At 48.0% G+C, this 8,187-nt stretch overlaps 1 long non-coding RNA gene across 1 annotated transcript in view; it reads right to left on the bottom strand.

Moving 5' to 3' along the window:
* The window catches only part of LOC109298240, a 10,135-nt gene extending 3,788 nt beyond the window's left edge, over positions 1-6,347 (bottom strand). Inside the window, exons 1-2 of the long non-coding RNA XR_002097551.1 lie at positions 6,272-6,347; positions 633-640 (exon numbers count right to left, since the gene is read on the bottom strand). This is a non-coding gene — a long non-coding RNA (uncharacterized LOC109298240). The remainder of the gene's footprint in view (positions 1-632; positions 641-6,271) is intronic.
* Between the last annotated feature and the right edge of the window lie 1,840 nt (positions 6,348-8,187).

Below are 8,187 nucleotides of genomic sequence, written 5' to 3'. Positions count from 1 at the left end.
GGATCCAGGCCATGCCATGACAAGACACACAAAACCTGCCAACAATATCTCCAGTATGGAGATGTCTTCACAATACATATCTCCATCAGGGTACCAAATGCCCTGATGTAAAATATGTGGAGACACCAAGCAACAATTGCACACCAGAATGAGCGCACACCACAAATCTGTCAAAGACTAGAATAGAACACCACCTGTCTCCAATCTCTGAGGCCTGATCCTCAAAGGGTATTTACAAGCCACTTTTCACAGATGAACTGCATGTCATCAACCTCCTAGGTACAGAAGCTCATGGACTCAATATAGACAGTGGAATTCTGACACACTACAACCTGCCAGACATCTGACTCCCCAGGTACCTCTCCACTTTTACCTGTGCTGCTACATCGCCCTTTCCTCCACCTCAGCCTGTCCCTCACCCCCTGATGCCTCCATGTCCATTTTCACTGACTGGCTTTCTTGCCTGCATTGCATGCCAGCCTCTGACTTCTTTACTATTCCTTCCATCCAGGAACAGCACACACACCAACTATAGGTGCTTCCTCAGCGTGACAAAGGGGTTTTCAACCCAAAAGCTGGCATCCCAGACAGCTAAGCTGATCTTACCTGGAGTCTCAGAACTCTACTGCAACCAGCAAGCCTCAGGCCTCTCAAAGATGTGACAGGTCTGGGCTTTCCCCAGCCAGGACTGTGTGCATGCACGTGGTGGCTGGAGGTTATGGCACCTCCTACCCACCTTTCACGGGGATCCTCAGTCCTGGCATTTCCTGGGGTTGCTGTGCTGCCGGAAATCCCACCAGGCCTCCAACCCTGGCAGAGTGCAGTTTTAGTGGTTATGCCCAGGACCTGGGGCCTCCTCCTTTCCCATAGCCCCAGTCCATATCTCCAGGTTCATCCTGGCATGGGAGCTCAGCAGGGACATGTTGTTCCCCGGCTGGCTGGTGATGCAGTGAGTGCCCCCTCCAGCTCTGATAGCAGGGCATTAAATGGTTTTAAAAAATGAAAAAAGGTAATAGGTGCAGATGGAGTGAGGAGGGTGGCATTCATTCTATCTGCACCTGGAACTTGGGGAACCCCAGCAGCAGAAGGATCACCTTCAGGAACACCAGCTTCTCCACCAAACCAGGATACAAGGAGGTACATTGGAGTGTCACTACATCACCAGAAATGCTGAATAACCTCTCCCTTGGAACACTGGTTGGTGGACAGGACAGGTGTCCCTGGGCAACCGTGGTGAGATCCGGCTACATCTGGCTGCGGCTTACCTACCAGGCCAAGAGCTCTCACACCAATGGCTCCATGTCTTCAGTGAGATAGGCAGCCACAAAGGCCTGAGTGCTACCTGCCTAATAGTGGTGTCTGGTGTCTCTGGACCCCACCATGTAAGCCATGCCCTTGGCCAACATTCGCAGTGCCTGCAGTGGAGGAGGAGACTGACTGGTGGATGGCATGCTGGCATGGGATAGTGGATCCCCCTCTTCTATGTCCTCCTGCCTCCACCGTTCTTCCTTCCAGACTCTCTTCACCAGCATCTCCATCCACTGATTCTGGTTTTGGCTGCTGCATACAGTACTCTTCACCCCTGGGTCACATATGGCAGCCAGCACATGGACTGTACTGCACCACAAGGGATCAAGCCATTTCCTGATGCCCTTCTTTAGCCACCTCACCAGTGCCTGCACATCTGGTGACAGCAGCTTGCCCCCGCCAGGAACACTGATCCCCTGGAAGCTCTCCATCTCACTCTGTGAAGTTTCCTCACTACAGGGACCACCTGGCTAAGGAGGGCATTGACAGCACTGAGGGTCTTAGTGGTCTCGAGGAAGAGCTTGGTATCCCACTCAGCTCTGTTAAGGGGGCTGTTGGCCCCAATCTCCCCAAGCAAGGTCATCTCATAGATGGCTTTCTGTTGCTCCATCAGCCCCTTCAGCATCAGGTATGTGGACTTCCACCAAGTCTCCACATCCTGCATGATTTTGTGCTGTGGGATGTTTAGCTCTGCCTGTTTGTCCTGCAGCATCTTGCCCCCCTTGATGCTACAGTGGAAGTAACCTAACACTTTCCTGCATTTGGAAATGAGCTTGCTGGTGGTGCTGGTGCCATCACCGGCAGCCCTGTCCCACACCAAGGCATCCCTGACAATGAGGTGGAACTTGTGCGCCAGACAGCGGATGCCAACGAAGTTGGCATCACGGACCATGTTGCCCATATTGGCTCCATTGTTGGTGACCATGAACCCACAGGTGAGCTTGCCCTGATCAATGAGCTTCCCCTGCACCAAGCAGTTCATGGCCCCCATGAGCTGTTTCTGTGTGGGACTCATCCATTACTTCAGCTTGAAGGAGAGCCCACTGACAGCCTGACTGGTCATACCAGTGCCCTGTGAGGGAGAGTTATGCATGATCTCCACCCTGGTTGCTCCAGATGTCCAAGGTAAAGTGTAAGGCCATCTGTGGAGCTGCCTTGTGAAGCTCCTCCCTCAAGTACTCACTGAATGTCTCATACAGGGAGGGCACCACCATCTTGCTGAAGGTAGTGCATTCACTTGGTAAGATGTGGCCATGAGCCACCTGAACCCTGACCACTCAACTAAGGAGAAAGGCTGGACATCCAGAGCAAGCATCTCCCCAATGCTCTGGGTGATCTCGCTTGCCTTTGTAGTGTGCCCCCCTTTCTGTCCGCCTTTCCCCCACTGTTCCAGAGTGGCCTGTCTCTGCTTTGAGGGGGATAGGGGCTTTGAAGAGAGGGGGGGGACTTCCTTTTGGGAATGCTTCTGCTGGTGCCAGGCTGAAGAGGAGCAAGGGCAAGGGGCTGGTGCCTGCAGAGAAGCATCAGCATCCCTGTGGTGCTCATGTGTTTTGTTCCCTTGCCCCCAGCTGGTTTTGGCTTGGTAGTGTAGGCAGATAGTGTATGTGGAATCATCTGCCACCTCAAAATGATCCCACACCACACTAACCACTTGCTTCTGGGGTGTGGGTGCATGTGTGGATGCTGCAATTTCCCCCTCCACAGCAGGCAAAGGCACTACAACAGGAGGAGCAGACTCCGCTGAGCCGCTTGCCTTCACACCCTTTGCATCAGCTTCCTCTGAAGTGCCTTCTGGGGAAGGAGACCTGGCTCTAGGGGAAACGAGATATGTAGAGCACAAACTCAGATGCTTCCCCCTCCTTTCCCAGAATTTTCATTGCTAGGGCACTCAGATCCAGCTCCAGCTCTTCCTCTGGCACTGAAAGGCTCAGCATGGGAAGTGAAATGGCGGTGGAGAAGACTGTCATGCTGGTGCTGCTGCTTGTTGTCATGGTGGTAGTGGGGAGGCGCGGTATGGCTGGTGCTCTCGGAGGGGATGCAGACTCAGGCACAGGCAGTGGCACTGGCACTGCTCCCCTCTCCTTGCTGTCTGTACTAGTGGAAGCCTCATGCTTGCTTGTTGTAGCAAAGAGGCTATGTCTCAGTTTGGGGGAAAACTTACAGCTCTCCCTCTACCTGCTCTTCCATCCCTCCCTGAAGGCTTGCCAGCTGGCTTTCCAGCACGCTTTATGGTGTGTTTCATAGTGTCCTGTCTTTGCCTTGGTGTGCTGGAAAATTTGTCTCTTCTTCTGTAATGTTATCTATCTGATTTATGTAATATGTGTAGATAAGATAATTGTATGTATGTGTATTTATGTAATGTATGTATGTCTGTATGTATTTATGTAATAAATACAATTAAAATATATAAATGTATGTATGTGTTTTCCTATATAAATTCGATATTATAATATGCAATATAATACTTCCCTGCATAGTGAATGGAATGCACACTGTGAGAGAAAGCACAGATTTGAAAAAAATCAAAACAGGCTAAACAAAAAGAGGATTTGGGGGAGGAATAAATTGAAAGGAATCAATCAATGAATATAATAATAAAATAAAAGAGTATAGAAAGAAAGCAAAAGGTATTGCTGAATCCCACTTGCTAGGCTAACAAGTAGGAAATGAATGGTAGGCTTTGTTGTCTAACACTGCTGAGCTTCTGGAAGACAACTTAATAACTAACCCCAAGGCAGAAAACAGTGCAGTTCAAACAATGCTGCTTTTTACGCTATTTTTCCATCCCTTCCCCAGAGCACTGGGATTGGAAGGGACCTCAGGGAAGGATCGCAGTCACTGGCCAGCTACATGGTCAATATTAGAGCAGTCCTTCTCCCCTTTTCCCCCTCCCTCTCCTTACTTTCTGATTCCCTGCAGGCAAGCCCAGCTTCAGCTTCAGCTTCGAAACATTTTGAAACTTTCAAAACGTTTCAACTGCCCTCATTTCATTTCAAGGCTGTTCCAAAGTCCTTTGTTTCATTTCAGTTTCACCGTTTTGAGCTCAAAATGAGTCAAAACAGCATTTTAACAAAACTGCCAGCGACATTTCACACAGCCCCACAGATAGCCATTAGTAAACACAAGGTGCACAGGTGTGTCCAAACCCCCATTTCTCTTTGGAGCTTAGAAATTTGAATCAGGCTTAGTGAATAAACTGTTTGTCCAAAAAACATTGCCCATCCCTAGTAACAGTGCTGCTGCCACTCTGACAACAGGTTTTAATCATGACCATGGGAGCCACTATTTTGGGGTGAAAGGAGATTTAAATTTCCATAGATATTAAAACCTGTTGCGACTGCCAACAAGAATGTCAATTAGTATCAGTCACAGTCGTGGTTTGTGACCTGCTTCTCTGTAGGACTCTCATTCTGGAGAGTCACAGTTGAGCCCATGACACCTGCTACTGCAGCAAGATATGAGATGTGCCATTTCTGACAATCTGGTTGTTTTTTCAAATGTACAGTATATCTCATTTCCTCCAACTATTTGTAGTACTCTTCAGGCTGTAATTTAACATTGGAAATATTTAGCATTTGCTCTCTTCTACATGTCTAATGCTATTTTTTGTCCTTTATATGCTGTTGCAGCAGAAGCAGCAAACAATTTTCAGGTATTAGCTTGCCAAGGCAAATCACAAATAATGCTTAAGGGAAAAACCATTACAGTGCTTTAATCATTTATTGCATAATGAATATATATTTCAGGTACAGTGAAACATTTATAGGTTTACTGAAAGTATAATGATTAAAAAAGTATAAGTGAAGTCAAATAGTGGCACACTGGGTATACAGCAGTTTATTGGTGATATACTACATAGGGCTTTTTATATACTTAAACACTGCAATTTCATGCCACAAAAAGTCTCAGACCTGCATTACTTCATTTCTATGAGTAGCCAAATGTGTATAACATTAGCAATCATTAATCAAACATTACATGAATTATAAAGAAAGCATTTCCATTTTCTGATTAAGACAATAGCAAAAATTAATCTGGCACATCATGAAATTCAGGTTGAATGTCTCAAATAGTCTTCATTGTCTGTGAGTCCATTCTTTCCCAGACTGCTGTACAACAAATCAAATTATATCTCATATGTGTATACTGGATGGAAGTTACCAAACCTGCTGTGATAAAGTTTGTAACTTCTGAAACCAGGTAGGACTGACACTCATATATCCTTCCTCCAGGGAGTCACCAGTGTTGTCAGGGTGGACTCCACCAATCTTGCTTTCTGGTTCATGTTTTTTTTATGGGCTTAGGTGCTTCTGACTATGTTAGGCTCGCTCAGACTGGATGAGCTGTGTGTGCATTGCAGAGATGCCATCTGTGGTGGTCTACCTTTTGAACCTCGTTATTACAAAAAAGAGAGTGCAGGTTTTGGTTTTCAGTACCATAAGGCTGTGGCAGATCTATTGTCTATGGAGAAGCCTAGATACTAACATCTATGGCCAGCCAGTCCATGGTGCTGGCTGGATTATTTGCAGGCATGGTACAAGCATAATACAAAATAGATGCTCCTGCCTAATCCCAGTACAAAGTATTAAGGGTTCCCAGGCCCCTTTTTATAGACTTTCAGCATTTTGGTGTGTGTTTTGGGATGTGCAGCATTTCAATTAGAGTAGCTCTGGGAGCCACTCTAATTAAAGCACTCGCAGTATCTTATGTATCAGTCCCTGCACTGCAAAATGGCAGTGGGGGCACTTTAACTAAAGCTCAGTTAATGAGCTTTAGTTAAAGTACCCCTGCCACCATTTTGAAGTGCAGTGGTGCTGATACATGAAACATGCAGGCTGCTGGAGGCACAGTAATTAGCAAGCTCTAACAGACTCAACTGAGTTTGCTCCAATGTGCTGTAATTACAGCGTGTCAGAACAGCCTCCCTGCACATCTACAGGCACCCTTTATGTTTACAGTGTACACATCCTAGTTTTCATCAATTACTAAAACATCTTTAGGTGACATTATCCACATCCTCCTCACCAATTAGTGAGACTTTCCCATGAACTAGGGAAACCTGTTTGCCTGGTCACTCTGATCTTTGTTCTGGTGTCTTTTACTGGTCTTATCAATTCACTCCCTGTGTGTTGGCCTTATGCAGTGCCTATAAAGACTAGTATGATGCTTTTGTGCAAGGCACATATAGTACACCTAGTTCCATTTCAGTGGGGCCTGCTTTGGTTCCATAGGCCAGGTGAGTGGCATAGGCTGGTCATAGGGACAATCCCCATGCAGGGTCAGTCCATGGACCATGGACCTAGTCCAGCATGGGGTCAACATTTAGGATTGGTCCACAGGTACAATCTGGCATGCAGGCCCAGCCCCAAATACTGGATCCAGATACAGAATGACCCTGTGTGCCATGCACACCAGAGCAGACCACAGATCGAGCCAGCATACTGACCTGACCCCGTGTACTGGATCCAGCTGTGGAATGACCCTGCATGCCAGATTTGGCCGTGGCCTGACCCTATGTGCTGGATGACAGCTCTGAAGGCCAGATATGGTCTGTGGGCTATAGGTTGAGTATCGCTGTATTAACGTATATTCCAGTGAGGCAGCAGCAGACACTGGAAGTTACAGTACTGTATACACCGCCTACTTCAATTATGTAACAGAAAATGTTTGTAACCATCATGAACCATCATGGCCTGCCCTGTGGACTAGACAAAGATGCCTTGTATATGTAATGAACAATGAAATAACCTTACCTGAGAGAACAAGGTCCCAGGGTGAACTCAGCCAGGCAGCAGCATGGGATAGCATGCCTCCTCACAGACCATGTGATACAGACAAATGGAGCCCTCTCCAGAGGCAGCCATTTTGGACAAGGGAAAATGGCTCTCCAGAGACCATGTGATAAGGACATATGAAGCCACTCTGGAAGCAGCCATCTTGGGAGAAAGGAAATGCTGTGAGAGAAGCCCAGAGGCTGAGGGAGAGCTTGGGCATGGCATCCTGTCCTCAGAGCTGCCAAGAGCCTGAGGAAAGCATGGGCTGCACTGCAGGCTATGCTGCAAGCTGGAGGGTTAGGAAGCCCAGCCACAGTGCCTCCTTGCTCCTCTTCCCCTGGGAGCCCTGCTCCACTACTCAGAGGAGCACCCGTCCCTTCTGGAGACTCTCTGGTGAGGAGAACTCTTCTCCAAGCCCCTGTGTAGTGTGATGTGAAATGCAATGGGCGGGTAGGGGCCTTGTGAGAGATTGATCCAGCTCACTGTGAGCTCTGGTGGGAGGCAGAGCTGGGGGGTGTTATCCCTCCTCATGGGGCATGGCCCCTGTGAGAAAGGGCTAAGACCTGAGGGAGGGGGTGAACTTTGACTGCCTGGCACACAGCCATGTGCGGGCATTGGCAGGGGAGACAGCCAGCGTTCCAGCTCAGACCCTGCTCCCTGGGTGTTAGGGGATGAGGGTTGGGGCAGGTTAAGCTATTTTACAGGGTTTTCAGTGAGGGAGCACCTGCCTGCAGCACAGCAACCCCTGGGGCCACCTCATGAAACCCTCACAGCAAGAACCCACCCATGCTTCTATGGGAGGGGCACAGAAGAAGCTCTGCCTTCCCAGGCATCCAGTCTACCTATGTATACACATCATCCGAGGCCATCATCGTGTAAGTTATTAACTGAGGGTATGAATAAGTTTCTGACAGTTTATCAGTTGTGTATTAATTAGTTTCCTTTTTTTACTTTTTGTAAATAAAGTGTACATAGTTGTAAATTGTGTGGTGTCTAATCAAAGGTCCCAGGACACTAGGTACCTTCCTGTGAAGTGAACCTCCCTCAGTCCAGGAGGGTGGGTGCTTCCAGGCTGTGGGCACCTCCAGGGATCTGGACTTGGGTT

The sequence above is a fragment of the Gavialis gangeticus genome, unplaced genomic scaffold (genome assembly GCF_001723915.1).
Source record: "Gavialis gangeticus isolate Ggan-Ray unplaced genomic scaffold, GavGan_comp1, whole genome shotgun sequence".
Taxonomy (NCBI): domain Eukaryota; kingdom Metazoa; phylum Chordata; order Crocodylia; family Gavialidae; genus Gavialis; species Gavialis gangeticus.
Note: the sequence above shows the minus strand (reverse complement) of the source record. Positions and strands in the feature narration are given on the sequence as shown.